Consider the following 20,908-nt stretch of genomic DNA (forward strand, 5'->3'; position numbering starts at 1 on the left):
TTACGATTAGGCAGGTCCAGAGGGAGAAACAGGCATGTGCCCCTTCCCTCTGTAACTGACCATAAGATTCTGAAAAAGTCATCGAAATTGACCAGGGTGAAATGTCAGGGCGCACCCTCTTTCTCTAAGTCCTGGACACACCCCTGCCCTGGTAACATGGTGTCATAGATGTCCTACAGTCCTCTCTTACTCGTCACCACCTCAAAATCAAGTTTCCTAACACTCTGAAACAAAGACTCCAAGCAAATCAGTATTGCAATCAAGAATTCATCACTTTAGGTCACTCACTTTATTTGACTCAAGAGACGCATCCCCAATCCGAGGAATAGTTACAGATTGAGGAAACGCGAGATGGCGTGGAAAAGTGGACGCAATAGATTTTTAAACGTGTGAGCCAATCGTCATAAATCAGAATTCTAAGGAGAGAGTAAATAGGAAAACGATGAAGACTTTATGGCCAAGTTTAAGTGTCCTTCCCTCCTTCTGGCCTACTGCATACTTCCGTATAAAGTGCTGTACATTATTTTTTATATAATTCACAAGTTAAAGATATTTTTAGGGCGGGCTGTAATGAGATGATGGAAGATAATGTCGGTGTTAATTTCCCGGACGACCGACTGAACACTAGCCATTCAAATTACCCCCATAGGCATGCGCATTGCCAAACAGGACCGGAAGACACTGGAGGGTGCTCGTTGGCGAAAGTAGACGAAAACAGGCGATTTGTTACATCCTTGATGTACACTTTGAGGAATGTAGGGGTTCTTCTAGTTAAGTAATAACAGGCGACACCACCATTAAGTCAAAATATCCGCTCAGGTTTTCATAAATTTCAGCAAAATCGATGCAACTAGACTTGGTTTAAGCAGGTGGCCATCTTTTAGAACAAATAATATGGTATTTCCACCATGTTAAAAACAATTCATAATATGAACTTTTCCCATGGATTGTTTAACTTCCAAACATCGAGTTTTAAGAAAACAGAATCTAACTTCAAATGTGCGCAACAAAAGTATTGAATTATTCAAAAGATAATCTCCATTGCAGGCATTATATTTACGTCATTTAATTTCCATATTGCAATATCTCATGTTGACGAAAAATGCCAAGTTTAAATTGGACAACAGTTGCATAAAGCTGTATCAAAGTAATGAATTATACCAATAATATCATCAAAAGAATATCAAGAAAATTTATCTTTGTTGTGTAACATGTTCTAAAAACTTAAGTCGCATTCAAATTATACGATATCAAGATGATATCAAGATTACTCATGTTACTTAAACATTCGACACGATTCACCTGTTGTGTCTTACTAATAACAACAGATTAGGAAAATTCTAGTTATTTAAAGAATTGTCATTCTTGAGATATCTTCATATTTCTTACAAATAACTTGACAACTAACAATCTACAGATAAACTTTGCAAAATTTCTGAAAAAAAATTTCAGCTTTAAATATTCAAATTACAAATCGCTTGCAAATTATCTTGTTTTTTCTTTGAATGACCTTATATTACGATTTGCTGGAGGGACTAAACACTAGGATCACGCCTTTCAATTTGAGTGAAATTAACTTTGCCAGCTTACTGAAATTAACTTAGAATTCAACCTTGCCACCACATATCAACTTGGATACCCTAGAAGCACAGCTTTCAAATTAGCCGCATTCCCCCTGTGGTTGACAAAGCTAATTTCAAAAGAATAATGCCTACTATATTGTTTTAACCTTATCTTATGATATTGTTACTAAGAAGGCTGTGGGCTGAACAGTTTGAACCCAATCACAAAGTAGGCGGAGATGTCAAAAATAAATCTTGCCTAAAAAGGTGTGATAAATGCTTCATTTTCTCATTTTCAAACCTCAGGCCCTCTTTTTAATTTTCTTGTCCTTCTTGGTGATTTTTTAATGAGGAATTATCTCATCATATAGCAGCAACTTTTTTGAAATGATTTCAATTTTAATATAATTACTTTATGATTGAGTCTATTTTACTCTTATTAATGTTTTTTTCTTCTAAAATTGACAAGAAGTACTAATCTTGTGAAACCCCATCTCTGGAACGGAGATTGGAAGAAAAAAATTTCCCCAAGATGCTTCGAGCACCTCTTCTCCAATTCTTGCAATGAACTCTCTTCTTTTTTCCTTCAGTTTCAATAGTGTGACAATTATGAACTCTTTACTGTTACAAAAACTAGACTCCCAACTTCAGGTGAGATAAGAACAACTTCATGTCTCAGTTAAAACATGCAAATTCATCCCATCATCTCTTCTAATCCGACAATACCATACGCCGTCAAACATAGGTCACCTAAATCACTCTTATAAATGAACCCAGACTCGGAAGTGAAAAGGCCATTGTCTGGACCCATCTGAAACTACCCGGTGCACATCTGTCAGGCTCTCATCTGCCATAAGTACAAGCATATCAAGAATATTTCGTTGTGTTCAGCCAAATGAGAATTTCGTCCTCAGTTTTTGGCCCTGGGGAAGAACGTAGAGACAGAGCCCACAGAGCAGAGATGGCATTTCTGCTTCGAATTTCACAAGAGTTTCGATATGTGAATTCAAAGTAGAAGGGGGAGGGGTGCATTATGATGTGGTAATTACTGTCTTATGATGACATCCTGATCTTCTTCTCTGAGTGCATTATTTGCCAGAACAGCAGTTTTCTACCAAAAAACATGTCTTTGATAGGACAAGACTATTTAAAATTCTTAACTTTAGATACTGTCTTCACGCAGATATCTGCCTCAAGTGTGAATAAGAAGAAAACAAAGATTACCTTCAATGATATCCAACAGAAAGTCACCCCACTCCTGACTCCAAGTTGGCCCTTGTCTTCTGACAAAATAATCTGGCGATTAACACTATATCTGTCAATTACTGTTATATGTCTCAACGGGACAAAAACTCAATCGTATGTGGCAGTAATCTCATTAGTCAAACGCACAATACCACAAATAACACAAATCTCTGCAACCCCTTAATACTCCTTGGTCCAGAATTCTTTTTTGATCTCCATTCTTCAGTGAAACGAAATTACATAATCTCGCCTTAAAATACATGGGCAGCTTCAAAGAGTTTGACAATCCCGGGATAGATAAATACAAAGTTATGGCACAGAGTTATATAACGTTGTGCCTCATGGATGGAGATTTTGGAAATGCCCCGTTTGCCCTAATTCAAAACTCAATAAAACTTGCGATGAATAGGACCAGGAGACAGATCCTCACCCCTTTATATATAGTTTCACCATTGACTCTCTATCATAATAAAGGCCATCAAACATGGTCGGTTTGTTAGCCTTCGGGCTTAGCGGCACACGGATGCATGCACTATGTCTTTATGTTCAATAAGTATTCAGAAGCTGTCATCGGCCGACCTGACTGCAACAAATACTGCATTATAAAGACAAAATCTGCATCAGATTTCACCAAGTTAGACCGAGATCAATCTCTGAGCTCATCTCGTGTCAACTTGGGCTGGATCACCTGAACGCAACTGTCAATCTCATGTACAAATGTACAGTGATCATCAAGTCAAGAATATGTGGAATAGACATTAATGAAAGCAGTCAGAGTGAAATCTTGTCATTTTGACTAAGTTAGGAATAATCTGTACTTGGTGTACATTAAATGTACACCAGACTCGCTCTTGTTGGCATGGATTATCTCATACAAAGGACATCCTGTCGTCAGAATCTATATACACCTCAATGTATCCCATTTCAATGGCACCCAGGTGGTTAAATGAATAGCTAAACTTGCCGACAATAAAAGTATGACTATAGATACTAAATATAAAGATTTTCGAATAATTGTCGTGATTCAGATTGAAAGTTGAGAAAGGGTCACATGAACTGCGTAGGCTGGATATATTCCAGGGACAGATGCACATTTGGTGGTTGTCCTACTCTATTGTCTTGGATGCATAGGTATGAAATGTCCATTTGGGGATTGGGTGTCTGTCCCATTGTCTTCAAGAGACTAGTCACAATCTGACAGCTATATGAGCACTGGGTCAGTGGATGCTCTGTCTGTTTCCCTCGAATATGACAAATTTTCGGAAAAAAATTATAACATGAAGAACTGGACCCCTCAAAATACAACATGAAAACAATATATTTTCAGTCATATTTTTACTGCGCAGATTGTACACTTATATTTGGCAACAAAGCTTGATAAGAATTTCCCAACAGATGTGTTCGTTTGCCAAGATGAAGTCATTATACAAATATGGTACAAAAGATGGGAAGTCTTAATGTCCTGCGATTATCTATATAACAGTATCTAGGTCACTTCTTTTTATTTTGGCGAGGGATGTGTGATTTTTATTGGACGATGGTCCAGCGATTATCTGGGGCACCGAGGGTGTCCTCGCTTCAGGGCAGGGGCTGGATGTGACCAGAGGCAAGCTCGTTTTGAGAGCAAGCTTGTTGCTGCACTGCTCATTCCTGATGTGTATCGACAAAACAAAAGCTTTTAAAATTTTATTTGATATCGCCCTTTAAGTTTGAGAAGAATGGTTCAACTGTTTTAGATTTTTTTTAATTAAAGGTGTCGATCAAATTCAGCTCATCTGTAACACATATGTAGGCCTATTACAGGTACAGCACACCTTTTGTACAGGTGCCCATCCATTGTCACAGCACTCCAGATTCATGCCATAAACTGAAAAGAAGACACCAAATTGATCACATAATTCAAACTCAACAGATATAATTAATGCTGCAATTAAGATCCTCATAATATGCCTGACAAACTTGTATGAGTTTACATTAGTTTTATGAAGAAATTACAAGATTATAAATGAGTTGGAACCACCTGTTTGGAGGTATGAATATTTTGACTTTAAATTTATTGCATCATTATTTGTGGCGTGAAATTGCTTCATAAAACTTGCGGTCCAAACTTGTCTGATCGGAGTGCCATTCTCTGCTAACTTGATTTAAAATTGATCGAAAATTAATTGAAAATTATACTCGACTTTTTCACCGTTGGGATTAAAGAGGGAAAATCTTTGAGAATGGTGTCCCGTCGCTCTTGTTTTCTAATTATAGGATGATATAAAACCACGCAGCCGTGCAAACTACTTGATTTCTTGCCGGTAGCTTTTGCAGAAAATTGAAAACAAAAATTCATCAACTAAACTTCGTCTGATCTTGGTTTTGGGTATTTTCGTAATATTTAGAGTTTTATTACAAAAGTTTGTCAAAGGCTAATTGTATTTTTGGAAAATAAACATTTGACAGCTAACTGACAGCTAATCAAATCAAAATCATATTGACTTGCTTAATTACTGTTTTTGAAACAGGATATAGACAACGACGATGACGGACGACCACGATGGACAACAATGGGGGACAACGGACACTGTGGTGTTGTTTACACTACCCATCGGTGAGCCATAAATTATCCAGGACAAGTTATTTGTGTGTTATCAGCAGTTATTTCAAGGCAGTATAGGCCCTTTGCCAGATACACCGGTACCACCAAGGGTCGGGCAAACAATTATTTCTGCTCAATAATCCAAAATTTGGGTGCTAAAACATCCAAATTTGAGGAGACCCTGATGACACTGACGACGGACGACGATGACGACAACGGCGGACGACGATGGACAACGACAAAGGACGACGACGACAAGGAACAACGGATGACAACAACGGATGACAACAACGGACGATGACGACGAACGCCAGGGTATCATATAAGCTTCCCTGAATGGTGAGCTAAAAAGATTGAAAAGGCACCCTACGTACAAAACTGTCTCTCCCACATCAAAATTATGCAATTGTTTTTTTATTCCCCATAATCATCGTTTTATTTGTCTTGTGGCAGCACGTCTTTTATTTGAAAGGATCCTGTAACCTCTCATACAATCTCTTGGCTCACAATTGATTAAGATGGTGTTTTCTTTGCATCTCATCATTCGCTGAGTTTGTCCACTCTCCTACGGGCAGAGTTACAGCATCGAACCGTCTCTTCCCTATTGTGTAAATAACAGACATTGCACTCTTTCAAAGAAAACTTTGAATGATTTTTATTTATTTGAAGTTTGTATTTGTCTGATTGATGTAATCACGTTTTTTCAGCTGTGATTTGATTGTGCTTCACCCCTTGAGGGGTTCATGACCTTCCACACTCTTGAACTGATTTTTATACCTGTAACAAAAAACCTGCTTTTTGTAAAAGCAAGGTCCAGACTGTTCTCCAGGAACAGCCTGAACTTTTAGTTTCAGGGTATATCCTCACACTAATAACATAAGGGCCGAACTCATCTTTTGTGCTTTTGAGAAAATCAAAGAAAGCCTACTAAAATTTTCAAAAAGTAGCATTTATTTTCAATAAACTTCACAAAAGTTTATAACAGCAGTAAAATAATAATACAAGAACTGATGTTGCCTGATGTGGCCTACATAAGAGCAGGCCCACCCCTCCCTTAATCTGCCTGAGAACACTTGGGCAATCTTACAGCTAACCTCTACTGCCCGAGTAGGAATGTGGCAATAAGCTCGTCACTGATATAGGCTGACACGTTTGTTGGTCCTCCCTCATGGCAGCTCTACAAAACAGGGTCTTGATTTTTTACAGATCTGCACATCATTTTGTTTGACATCAGATCCAAGGTTGTTCTTAAAAGCAACACTCTACAAAGTGATTTTTGCAGCCCATGGCCAATCTTGGCAATAAAACCTACTTCGGTCGTATGTAGTGAAAACCTGACCATATGTCTTGTTCACAGCCAGTAGCCCGACCTCAGTCAACATGGGTTAGGATGCTAGATAAATCTGGTTGGCTGAGGAAGCATCCATGCCATTGCAACAAATGGAAAAATTGTGACAGGTGATGTGATGCTTGCGATGTAATTGCATAATCCTTCCTCTTCCATCTGTCCAGTGGCCTTTAAAACTGGTTCCCCGGCAAATTCTTCAGCAAGATTTGCCCAGTTATTACTGCAATATGACGCTACAGGTTATATACTCTAGTTTTACCAATCTAAGACAAGTTGATTAAATACTCCAAAATCAAAACAAAGGCTACAAAGAACCCAGGATTGTATTTCTGGATGAATTCGGCTTTATTCACAACCGGTCTTAGAAACTTAAGTAAACTAGAGTATTTTCTAGAAACTGCCGGAAACCTATGCATGAACGAAAAGTACAATCACTGCTACATCAACAATATAACACACATTTAATGCAAAAAAGTATTCCCCCTTCAGGTTATGCAATCGCTTAAAAGTGCTGAAATATCAAGACAAAGTTTCCTTCAAAAAATAGTTCGACAGTAAAAGGTTAGACTAATGTGGGGTTTATACTATATCGTACAAAGACGCCATACAAACAATAAATGCACAAAAGAACAATTCACTGGACAAAAGCTCACATCAAAAGCATTACACCCGAAACAATAATGCATATTTCTTTAGGTTATGCAAAATTGTACATGCACTGAACTGATGCGGATTCTTTGCTGTACAAAAACACTCTAAAAGGTTAGATTTATGGATGCTTGCAAACCATAAATACACCTCATGCCTAAATATGGTAACTGAATCATGCAGTGTGTCTCATAAGCCTTCATAGGCTGAGAAATGCAAAGTTTTAATGACACATGAAAACATACACAAATGTACTGTAGCATTAACAGCTGCTAACTGATAATGCTACATGTAGTTAGTAATAAAGAAAGTTGTTCAAGTAGGCCACATTTTTGAAGTTATTTTGTACCAATAACTCAACACACTTATCAACAAGTGACATTGTAATTATACAAAAGAACCAATAAAATACATGTTTAAAACTTAGATTATTGACAAATGATACAGACACTGACTATATAGAAAGCGAAAACAATGGATATATGCTTAAGCAATGGATACAATGTAATACTACTTAAGTCTTATACCTCGAGGCGGCTGCATTGCATCGTAAGATTTTGATATCGTTGAGAACAATCGGAAACATGTAACAGACACAAGAAAATACTTGTCAGTTAGGCTTAACAGGATTGTGATGGAATGGGACATGTGACACAATAGATGGGTGTGATATCTCATTGGAAATATTTATCATGTCAAAAATATTGAAGACAAAGACAAAGAAGAGTAAAGAAGTTCACTCTGTTTACCTGAGCCACAAAAAAATACATATAAAGAAAACAAACGAATAGGCTTATAAAACTCAGGCAGTTATAAATCTACAAACACGGGTATTCCAACTGGCTCAAAAACCAGGCATTGTCTTAAGGACTTTGCCAGAGCAGACACATTTCTTATCTCGATGTAGATTCAGACTAAAAGGGTTAAGTACGGTACTCAAATTTTGAAAGTAGCCGACAGTTACATATTCCTGGTTACAGCATTGGTTAAAAGTGTATTACCTCAAGCTCTGTAACTCAGCAACATCTTATGTCCCACCCATCAAGAACAATAAGCATTGTCAAACCGAAGAGCCTGAGGGCGCTGACCCTACCAGCTCCCGGATTCGGATAAACGAACAAAGACAAATTCAAGATTTGAATGAGTTGAGAAATTCTCGAAATGAAATAAGATGTTGCAAGGTCATATCAATAGTCTGTCACCATGAGAATGAGTGAGTTTTTGGGAAGCGAGAGATTTGAGATATGTTGGTCGTTGGACGGAAGACAAAGGGAATAACAATAGAGACAAGCGGTAGTCAGAAATTATGTTTTAGACAACATGGATTAGAGGTGGTTCAGGCTAGAAAGTTTGAAATGCGATGAAGTTTTGAGTTGATATGACCAATATTTGAAATAATAGCAAAAAAAGACTGTTCCTACCTGAGGCTAACTCTGACCTGATACCACGCATTGAATGCCGGCTCCACCAAAGGTCAATGGACGCTCAGAGCATTACGAGCTGAAATTATACGAAATATAGATAATTAGTAAGAAAACACAGCGTCGTAAGCAAATAAAGGTGAGTAAATGTATCTCATATGACAATGGTGTGGATGACAAAAAAATCATTCCGGATGAAACCTTGATTTCACAAGGAGCTCACATACTGTGCTATACTTGGCCATTTCAATGTCTAGATATCAATTACAATTTATAACAATATATCATTTTGGGTCATTTTGGATGGATTTTCAAGACAAACACGAGCGACGCTAAGATGCTGAAAATTTTGGAACGTAATGATAGATACATAATCTGATTGATGCTAAAGCGAAATATCAATATCAATGGTCAATGGATTTGACTGAAAATCAAGGATATTGTAGCGAGTACATAGATACACAATCACATGAAATTTGGTTGCAATCCGACTATGTTTAATTTTCAAGATGGTCGCCTGGCGGCCATATTTCAAGTCCGAGCGAAACTAATTTTGGGTGTAGAATAGAAGGTCTTTAGACATATGACCTCACAAGTTTAGAACCTTCTAGCTCAAATAGAAACGAAACGTGCCAGCTATTGGTGATTTAGTGAACTTTGACCTCTGTGACCTTGAAAAGTAGGTCAAATCAAAAACCCGGGTGATATGTCATTTGACCTTATTAGATACACCCACCATAAAAATTTTGTCACTACGTACAACCATTAGCTTCAAAAAGGCAAAAAACAATTTCCAAGATGGCCACCTGGAGGCCAGAAAGGTCATATCGCGAAAATGAAAAATACGTCTGGAAATATTGCCCAAAGCTACCATCACACAAAGTTTTAGCCATTTAGCCCTAGCGGTGACGAAATGTGCTCCGCTAACCCACGACGACGGACGCCACAGTAACGTATAAGCTCCCCAGAAGTGAGCTAGAAATGTTTTATGTCAGTTTGAACACGACTTTTTGTCAAAGACCAACACAACAGAATGCCCGCAGCTAAATGTATAGTCTTATTACTGAGGCTCCAGCAAGTTGGGGTAAAATACCACGTCATCTAAACCATAGAATAACACGGCAGCTAAATGTATTTGATTTGCGCCTCTTTGTTTGAGAAACCAGCGTGAAACCATCGCCGCTTCCTCTCGAGTTTTTTATCCGCCAAGAACAAGAAATGTCCATTTTCTTATTAGTGGCTCTGGACAAGTAAAACATACCAGTGTCACTACTTGTAAGTCACCTGCCGATATAGTACCATAGTGAGTTTTTCTGACACAACTGTGGTCATTCTTTTAGAGATTTAGATATGCTTTAGTCAATACTGTATCATCCTCCGTGGCTTTTTTCCTTCGTGAAAACAAGAAACATCCATTTTCTTATCACTGTTGTGTGATCACTCTTTCCAGTGTTATCAAAAAAAAATTTTTAACGATGAGGGAAGGGGTACGGGTTAACGGATGGCGTACGGGTACGGATGGCTCAAGTACTTTTTATTCAACTCCTTACCAAGACAATTTCTACATTGTAGATCTTCATTGGGGCAAGGCAAAACACTTTTTTCAACTGTCCAAGAGACACCAAACACACTTATTGCAAAGTCAATGCGAAATCTCAACAAAATGAACCATATCGAGAATATAGGTGCACCGAACTTATTTTATGCCAAAAGTCAATCTTCCTTTTAGTATGCCTATGCAATAACCCATCTCACAGATGTTTCAATAAGAAATCTTTTAGCAATGCTTTCTTATAAAGGAAATTGTAGACTTTAAAATCTGTTGGATCTCACAAACTGTTTACCTTCAGTACTTTTTGTGTATATGAGTTACCAGAATGCTAGCACACCTGCCCACAGGTAAAATAACATGCATCTAACTATTCCCATTGATAAACAACATGCAATAAGTCATCTCTAAGTAAAGAACATACTTTATCACGAGCAGATGGTACCACCAATCTGCCTATGTGGTAGTACAAACTCATACTGGTAAATAATAAAAGTAATGTCTACTAGTAATAAGAGCTGGAGCATTCTTTTTGAAATACTCTTTGGCAAAGCATATGGAAATATAAGTTCCGATGAGGTGAATCTGGCATGTCATTCATCCAGGACAGTCTAAACTATCCAAGATCATCCAGAAACCCACCAGCTAGCTAAGACTATCCTAAACCAAATCACCCAAACCATCCAGCCACTTATACTCAGCCAGGACATGAGTGGCTCTGAGCACAACCATGTACAAGAACATTGAGAACCAAAACTGATTTTTACCACAGGTAACTCTTATGGTAAAGAGTTGACTTAGGCGAAAATATCAATTTGGCAAAAAATTACTCGGGCATTTATTTTATGAGGGTGACGATATACACCCCACCTATCAAAGACCATTCTTATCCCAACCACCATTCATAACCTGCGTGCTTAACCAAGATTCTTCTCGTAACTTCTGATCATTTATTCAGCATCTAACTTAGCAATCACCGGTTAGTATCCGACGTGTTCTCCTTGGACAATGAATGCTTTCCTGCCCAACTGACACCACTCATAAATAAGACTTTTCCAAGGTAACACTCAATAAATTTACCTAAGACTTGCTGCCAGAATGTGCGCTGTTTACTTAGCGGAAATCAAATGGATGATCTCAGCCACCACTCACCGAGGACAGCAGCAAGAAATCTGGAGGTGGTGCAATGCGGCTTCTCAGTGGCACTGCATTGGTAGGTATCAATAAACAAGATTCGCAGGTCGGGAAGTACATGTACAGTGGAATCCCACTGGAGGCCCTCATCTAAGTCAAACCATCATGCCTTCACACCTCAAAATCCTACACACCTTCGGAGAAAATGCAGATTGCCTTGGTATTTGGATCACGTCTCGGTATTTTGAGGACAAACATGATGCCGTAATCGAGATGACACATGGTCAAAAAGAAATCACCATCAGGCTGCAGTTTCAGATTTCAACACCAGTATGGTCGAGTGGTCAGTGGCCTTCCATGAAATATGGAAAGAACTGTTTGAAGCCAGGTGGTGCACAAGACATAAGGTGTTCGGTCACAATCTGAAATTTGGGGGTTCAGACTGGTTGTGACATTGTCCTCACTAGGACAAACTCAAGTAAAGCCAACACCATCAGGTGGTGGGTCTCAATCTAAGATTTTTGAGGTTCAGTCTGGTTGTGACTTTGTCCTCACCAGGCCAAACTCGAGTGAAGTCAACAGTGAGCACTGTTATTCCCCAGACAGCATCTATGGAGAACTTTAAAGTGACACGTGGTTGAAATTCTCAATCTCAAGTAATAATATTTATTACTCAAAGGTTGAAAATTTTCTCCACTGAGAATGAGATGCTGATGGTGAGAAAGTTTTGCAGGTGGCCAACTTCTGCAGAATCCACAAATGTAATTGATGTCACACATGCAGGCTCACTATGAACTCGTACAAATCACCCTCAAGCAGGGCATCAGCTTAGATCAGCATAATCCACACACTGCAAAAATAACTCAAGGCATAGACACCAAGAACTTCAGCAAAAAACCCATGAAACTACACAAAGAATATGCAGATGTGCTCTAGTATGGGAATCATGTCTCCAATGTTTTCTGTAATTGAGCCGACACGTGGTCAACGCCCGAAAGAAGCGCTGGACAATCAGATTCCACGCTTTGATTTCGGATCCTGCATCGATGCTGAGATCACCTTTCTAACCCGAACGTGGTTCTACTCCTAATGATCGCGGAAGATACGTCTTTTTAATGCTACATGCTGTCTTTCTACCGAGGCTAGCATCTCGTTAGCATGCAGAATGCTTACAAATGTTCAAATAGAGAATTAGGCAGCCTGACAATGCCACGCAAGAACTTTTACTTGGTGCACCCGGCGTTCTTCTCGTGTCCTCAAAAATATTGCTGCATATGATGATGCAGTTTAGTTCCTTTAGTTTATAGAGAATCTGGAGATACTGGTAGCATCCAAGAAGGACACTGGATGTTCATCACGTCCTTGTGCCACATTTATGATTATACAGTAGAACCTCTCTATGAAGGACACCTTTGGGACTGACAAGTGATGTCCTTAAGAGAGGTGTCCTGATTACAGAGGTCAAATTCAATGGAAATGACAAATATGGGACCAGATGCACTGTCCTTAATAGAGAGGTCTCTGCCAAGGGGGGTCCCACTGTACAAATAATCAGCTTGTTATGGACTGGTTTTCACGATTTTTTTTGGCCTTCAGTCTGTAGAATTCAGCTAGGTAGTAAGAAATACACCTAACATGAAGAATTCCCATTTCCTGTGGAAATGTGATTTTATTAGTTCATACCTACCCAGGTCAGACTTTTGCATATGTACTCATATCGGATCTACCCGAGGAATTATTTAACTAATTACATTAGAAAATAACCAGCCAGTTCACAAGGCTACGTCCAGGCGGCGCCCCTGTACAGCCCATCAACCGTGCAAGCCGCCATATTGCCAGTACTTTTTACTCAAGCAACTCAAGTAAGTCCCGTTGCTGTGGGGACGGACGGGTGGGCAGTCTGACCTGGGTAGGTATGAACTAATAAAATCACATTTCCACAGGAAATGGGAATTTTATGTCGTTCATACTCTACCCAGGTCAGACTTTTGCATCGAATACCAACAACCTAAGGAAGGTGGGTAAACGTGACTTACCATGTAGCGACGTGAACTGTCTCCAAGCCGCATAGCAGAACCCAACGGGTGAGACCGGGATAACCAGACCAAAGAGAAATGGGGATGCTCATGGCTCAACGGTCAGGCCACCATATAAAAGAATAATGGAAAGGCCCTAAGGTTATCAACTACCCCCTAGAGTAAGGTAGCACATCGCATGGTACTTGCTCAGCACACACCTCGCCAAAAGAATGTGTGGACTTAAGAGGGTAACCACCCTCTGCGTGCGGGGACAACCCACAAAGTCTAGGCGGCTCAACCTAAGACATCCGGACGGGGCACATGCACAGGGGAACCACGTCCCGGCATGAATGTCCGCACCTCCCCCCCATCTTTAGAGGGAAGGACGGAGAATCCGGAGTGAGGAGTCCGGCGGGTAGGCTAGGCAGGGAGAACCTAGACTACGTGCTGAGCAGCGACGATCGGACCGAGAGACAGCATACCGTCAGTCATCACGGAACAATCGCGCATATAATGTTGGGAGAAAGTGGAGTGAGAACTCCACGTCGCCGCCTCCAAGACCTCGTTCAAGGCGACTCCCCTATATTCGGCCCATGAAGTCGAGATGGCACGAATCTCGTGGGCCGTCACGGAACCCAGGCGGCGAAGCTCCGGAGACTGAAGAGTCATGGAGTAGGCCTGCCGGATGGTGGCCACCAACCATCTGGCGACCGTGGCGGGCGCAATCTCCCGTGTGAATCCCTCGCGATAAGACAGAAAAAGACGCTTTCTGCCGAGACGGACGGCAGGGTCTTTGGTCTTATCGACATAGAACCTCAAGGCCCGGACGGGGCAGAGAGTTCTATCCGGGAGGTCTCGAGAGACCACCCTGGAAAGGGATGGAATAAGAACCGGGCGCCTGGAGGTGGAAGGCGCCTGGTTCTTCGCAATAAAGCCTGGGACAAATTCTAGGACCGCGCCCCTCTCATTGAAGGCTAGCTTGTCAAAAGCTAGGGCATGGAGCTCGGACCGTCTCTGGGCCGTAGCTAAGGCCACCAAGAAGACGGTCTTAAAGGTAAGATGCTTCCTATCTGCTAGGTGCAAGGGCTCGAATGGAAATCTCATAAGAGCCCGTAACACCACCGAGAGATCCCACTTGGGGACGCAATGTAAGGAGCGGGGACGCTCCAGAGACATGTTGCGAAGCAACGATGACAAGGCGTCGTCCCAAGCCGGTTGCCAGGAGCCTGTCAGTCCAAGGGTGACGGCAATGGCAGAGCGATAGCCCTTAACCCCCTGGACCGAAAACTTCCGAACCGTAAACAAAAAGTTTAGGAAATCGAGGAAGTTGGGAAGAGTGGGAGCGATCGGAGAAACTCCGTGCTCTCCGCACCAGTCTCGAAAGACGAGCCACTTACTGTCGTATGATGTAAGGGTAGACTGTCTCTGAGGCTGAGCGACTTTTCGGATAACGTCCTCCGAAAAGCCTCTCTCTCGGAGGAAATGCCCGATAGTCTCCAGGCGTGAAGCCTGTAGAAAGAAGGGTCCTGATGGTAGACCCGGCCTATCGGGTGATATAGCAGGCGGTCCCACTCCGGCAATCTGCGGGGGTGGTCCGTCAGGAGCTCCAGCAACACCGGGAACCAAGCTTGGTTCGGCCAACAAGGGGCGATCAGGCAAAGCCTGACGCGCGATGAGGCCACTTTGTTCAGAACCGGCAGCAACAGAGGGGTTGGCGGGAATGCATAAGCATTGAGGCCGTCCCAGGAGGCCGACAGGCTGTCTACTCCCAAGGCCTCGTCGTCCGGGAGAGGGGAGTAATACAGGGTGAATCTCTTGTTGAGGCGAGTGGCGAAAAGGTCCACAATCGGCGCATCCCACATCCCGGCCAGCCGGGACACAATCTCCTGATGGAGGGTCCACTCGGTCTGGACTAAGCGATCGGCTCTGGAGAGAGCATCCGCCAGGATGTTCCTCTTTCCGGGGATGTGACGGGGGAAGAGCTGGATGTCCAGCCGACGACAAAATTGTAGGAGGTCCCATGTCAGACGACACAGAGTGTCGGACCTCGTTCCCCCTTGTCTCCGAATATAGGCGACGACAGTCGAGTTGTCGGAGAACAGAGATACCCTGTGACCCCGTAACCGGGACGAAAAGGCCTTCACGGCTAGGATGACAGCCTGCATTTCGAGAATATTGATCGAAAGGCGAGACTCCTCCCCTGACCACGTGCCCTTGGTGGTCAGGTCGCCCTCGTTCAGGTGAGCCCCCCATCCGAAGAGGGAGGCGTCCGTGAAGAGGGACATCTGGGGGGGTAACGGACGGAGCTGCACCCCGCGGAGGAGCTCCGTCCCCGTCCCCCAGAACCTCCAAACGTCCTCCAGTAGCATGGAAGGGAGTGCTACTGCTCGATCGAGTGGGTCCGAGAAGGGGCGCCAACTCGAGAGTAGGAGGAGCTGGAGGGGGCGCATATACAGGCGACCGAGAGGAACCTGGTCCGCCGCCGAATTGAGCAGGCCCAGCAGGGACAGGAACTGTCTGGCTGTGGCGCTGTCTCGACGACGGAAAGCCCGAATCAGAGACCGGATCTTGGTGACCCGGTCCTGAGGTGGGGACATGAGGCCCTCTCTGGTACGGAAACGTACTCCCACGAAGACAAAATCCTGAGACGGGTCTAGCTCGGATTTTTCTAAGTTTGTTATCCACCCGGCCTGGGTCGCCGTCTTGAGCAAGAACCGAGTCTGCTTGAGAAGACGGGGACGGGATTGGCAACGCAGCAGCCAGTCGTCTAAGTAGCAATGGAGCTTGAAGCCCAAGGCGTGAAACGGGGCGGCGAACGCCCTGACGACGGTTGTGAAAATAAGCGGAGCGGAAGCCAGGCCGAAAGGCAAGGCCTGAAACTGATAAATTTTGCCTTCGAAGTAAAAGCGAAGGAAATGTTGAAAGTCTGGATGGACTGGGATGTGAAAATACGCATCCTGCAAGTCCATGGAGACGGCCCAATCGTCGGGCTGCACCGCTGTTGCCACTGACCTTGTTGTTTCCATCCTGAAACTGGGTACCCTGAGGAACCGGTTCAGGCTGGACAGGTCTATGACCAATCTCCATTTTCCCGACTTCTTCGGAACCAAGAAGATGTGGCTGTAAAAGCCCGGGGAGGAGTGGTCTTCCACCACCGTGACAGCCTCCTTCTGGAGGAGGGAGTTGACCTCGGACCGAAGGGCTTCGGCCCTGGCCGGGTCCACGGGGGGTAATACCGGGTGGGGAGTCGATGTCGTTGGGGGAGGATGGGCAAAATCGAGGCGAACCCCGTGCCGGAGCATGTCCGGGACTGGGGAGCCTTTTTGACACCATCCGACCCAAAAGGCTGCGAAATGGCGCAGTCGGCCCCCAACGACAGAGTCCGAGGGAGTGTCGCCTATTAGCGCCCGAGGAGAAGGTGACAAGTCACCGACGCCTGCCCCCGCGACCCTTCCGCTGTTGTGGCCGGAAGGGGCGCTTGGGCTGCCCGCCACCTCCGCCCTGACCTGAGGAGCGGTGGCGCTTATTGGAGGGGCGGGCTGGAGCCGCAGCTTCTGTCTGCCCTCGGGGACGAAAAGACCCGGAGGAGCCCTGCGAGGCCGAGGGCCCACGAGAGGCCGACGCACCCCGGGGGCGTCTAAACTCCGGCTGACGTCCCCGGCCCGCGGACCATGAAGAGGAACGCGGGCGGGGGGCCTGTCTGGGGGGAGGAGGGTCCCCCTCACGACTCTTATCCGACTCGCGCTGAGCCCCTAAGGTATCAGGCAGCGAATCGTGGAATAAGAAGGGACCGCCCAAAGGGGCGGTCCGCAAGGCCCCGCGCAGAAACTGGGCGCGGACCACACTCAGCCCCTCGATGAGGAGGTCCCGGCGCTTCAGCACCGCGTTGGCTGCTTGTTTGGCAGCTAAGTCACTGGCATGTTGCAGTGACTGCTGTAAGGACATAGCCAGGATGCGTTGCTCATCCGTGGCGTCCGCAGCCAACGACCTGGACAGGGCACAGAGCGTCAAGTCGGCGTACGATAACACCGACTGCGTCTCCTTGGCCAGGGCCTCATCGTTCTTGGCATCCCTCATAGGAGCAGACGTGAGGACTTTCGGAACGACCAACCCGGCGAGCTGCACATCATCCCTCAAGGGGATGAGTGAGACCGGGTCAGTCCCCGACGGCGATACTCTATAGTATTCTGGCCTATACGAAGGACTGTGAGGGGAAGTGGCCGTGAAGCGCTTCCCCGCCTTCGTCCAGGCTCCCGGTCCAGTCGACGGCAAAGTCGAGACCAGGGAGCGCTGGTGGCCCCCGCAGGACGGCGCCGTGTCCCTAAGCGTTGAATCGAGCCAATGAGAGGCTCTGATCAAGGCAGGGGAGGGGGGCAACTCATCGAGTGCCCGGTCCGGCACGGCAGCCAAGTCCGGCTCGTCGGCATCCCCGAAAAGATCGAAGGGAGCACGGCCGAGCGCGGGGTTGACCGGCGGGAGAGGACAATGCTCGGTCGGCACGAACTGCCGGACGAGCGCGCGAAGATCGCGCATCCCAGCCACAATGGTGGGGTCCTCTGTTCCAGAGGGGCAGTCAGCCTGAGGGGCCTGCCCGATGGAAGATTGCGACTCATCGAATTGATAGTCGACCTCCATGGGGACTTGGGGCAGCTCAAAGGCCACTGGTCTCCCGGCCTGCTGCTGAGGGGCCCTATCTGAGAGATTTTTGGTCTCCAGATGGGCAGCCAAACTCTGCAGGACCTGACGCTGCTGGGCCGTAAGGCCCGGTGCGATAGGCCGGGGATCCTGTCTGGACATACCTGGGGCAGGCAGGGATGGCGGGGGGCTACTCACCACAAAGGGGGTGGAGCTCAGACCCGCAGAGCCAGACAGGGAGGGACGGGGTCGCACCGGCGAAATCGTGGGGCGAACCCTCCCGACGTCCGGACAGACCCTAGGGTCTCTAGAACGGACGTAATGCCCCATTGTCGCACCCCTACCCCAGGGGGGTAGGTCACCTCCGTGCGAGACAAGAGGGGGCGGCAGAACAGGGGGGGTGACGCCCGAGTCTGCAGTAACCCACGGGGAGGCGGTCGACGTCCTCAGAAGGGGACGGAAATTGGGGTGAGCCGCCTGCCAGGCCTCATAACCCGATGGGATACGCCCCGTCGCCTCAGAGCGGCCAGATGTGACGGTGTGATCTGACGAGACAGTCACCACCGAAGACACTGCCGGAGGCACATCCAACCCGGAGGAGGACGGGGGACGACCCAATGCCGCAGCAGGGGGGTCCCGACGGGGGAGGGCGGAGGAAACCCGGCCAGGTGGGGGCTTAGACGTGACTAAGGACTCCACGGCCGGTAGCCGGAGGAGTTCCTGAATCAGGAGGTCTGCCTCCAGCGGGGTATGCTCCACGCCCAGGGGATCGGGACGCAAAGCGTCCAGAGTCCCGCTCACTTCGACCCCCTGTGAAAGGGGGGAGGAGCCAATCTCCCTAGGGGGCGCCCCGATGAGGGGGTCACCGGCGCTCAACCTAGGAGAGAACCCGGGGGGCACACCTCCGAATGGAGGGTGCCCGGCCCGAGCCCCGGAGTCGGGCGCCGAAACGGCGCCAGAGCTCCGGGGGCCTCGCCCCCGCTGAGAAGAAACAGCGGAGGGGGACTTAGAAGAGGCCGCACCAGACTTTCTGGGGCCTCTCCGGGTCGGCTTCTGCTTCTTCGACGGCCGAGGGGCCGGAGAAGCAGAAGGCAGCGTCCCGGCAGCGGACGAAACCGCAGTCGCCGAGTCCGACGGGGCGGACTGGCGAGCCGGGGACGAACCGGGACGGGGACTAATAATCCCCGATACACCGGCACCCGGGCACCTGAATACCCAGAAGGGTAACAGGCCCAATAAGAGGGCTGGAAAGCCCAATAAGGACAAGAAGGACGCTAACAAGAGCGGCAGAGCCAGCATCTTGAGAGGCCACACAAAGAAAGTGAACGATAAGAAAAACTTGGATTTATTTGGTCACGTGACCGGAGCCTGGAGCGAGAAAAATTTTTGGGAGAACGGCGAAGAAAAAGCGTTCTAAGTGACGAATTCAGAGAAAGATGGGTAAAGGAATGGTCTCACCCGCTTCCTGAAATCGGCAGCTCCAAAACGGACGTCCGGGGGAGGATCCTTCTCAATACTGTAGCGGGGGAATCAACGCAAACAGCAGCAGAAACTCGGTGCTTGTGATACAAGGCGCCGAGGAAAAAGTACTGGCAATATGGCGGCTTGCACGGTTGATGGGCTGTACAGGGGCGCCGCCTGGACGTAGCCTTGTGAACTGGCTGGTTATTTTCTAATGTAATTAGTTAAATAATTCCTCGGGTAGATCCGATATGAGTACATATGCAAAAGTCTGACCTGGGTAGAGTATGAACGACATAAAATACGTTTTCATAGAACCCCTGGCTGACAAAAGGTGGTAGCACAATACAGTAGATGAATATGAGACAGCTCATCTCAAGGATCGAGGAACAACGGATTATAAAAGTAAGGAACAAAGTCTCAGGATGTTTTTGCATACTTTATTGGTGATTTCTACAGGAACTGATAGACTTTGAATAGCTTTTAAGGAAGAAAGTTTTCAACATAAATTCAGCAAGAAGCAACTCAAACATTTTCTAGGGCTTACAAAACTATCTTTCAAGAACTTTCAAATTTGTCATCGTCATATTCAGCGTCCCTTTTGAAAACGCGCTGAGACAAGTCAGACACAAACGCACCTCCAGAGAACAATAAACGAGTCTAGTTACTTGAATGTCAACTTTAACAACCATAAAGTGATTTTTGAAGCCGAAAAATAAAAATCTATCAAGACGTGAAAAAACAACATTTGCGTTAATTATCTCTTTTAGAAGATTCTTTTGATCTTGCAAATAGACAGGAACACCCGAGTGAATGAATTCAAGATTACACAGGCACTTTTAATGGTGTCTTAATGGAGCATCTGAAGTTTTTGATCTGTGCGATTGCCGAAATGAGGACAACGATTCTTTGCCGGCAAGTTTCAGTTTAACTAAGAAAATTAAAGTAGATTTCGTAACATGATAACGGATGAAGATTGGCTTGGACTTGTGCATTTTGAGACATCAGGAAATTCACATCGGTGAAAAATTGCAAAATGAAAGACATTTGAGGCGCTTTGCCTAAGTTGGAAATCCGATGTATCTGGTTTATAAGATACCAGAAGTATAACATCCCATAAATTATCCGATACATTAGTGTTTTTTTAATAAAATAAGCTTTGTTTCAAGTTTTGAAGGAAAATTTCAATTTCAAAAGATGTTTCTCAAGAATTTTTTTTAGATATTCGGGTTCTAAAAGAAAGGTTATATTTTGCACAGGATGATACTGACAGAACGAAAAAGTTCTCCAAAAATTATTAAAT

The 20,908-nt window shown here is 45.1% G+C and overlaps 1 protein-coding gene across 1 annotated transcript in view; it reads right to left on the reverse strand.

Annotated features, from left to right (window-relative positions):
- LOC135492497 (uncharacterized) overlaps positions 1 to 20,908 on the reverse strand; it is a 126,546-nt gene that overhangs the window by 90,373 nt on the left and 15,265 nt on the right. Inside the window, exon 2 of the mRNA XM_064779008.1 lies at positions 8,809 to 8,887. The gene's annotated coding sequence lies outside the window, so the exon portion shown is untranslated. The remainder of the gene's footprint in view (positions 1 to 8,808; positions 8,888 to 20,908) is intronic.

This window comes from Lineus longissimus, chromosome 8, assembly GCF_910592395.1.
Source record: "Lineus longissimus chromosome 8, tnLinLong1.2, whole genome shotgun sequence".
Lineage (NCBI taxonomy): Eukaryota > Metazoa > Nemertea > Pilidiophora > Heteronemertea > Lineidae > Lineus > Lineus longissimus.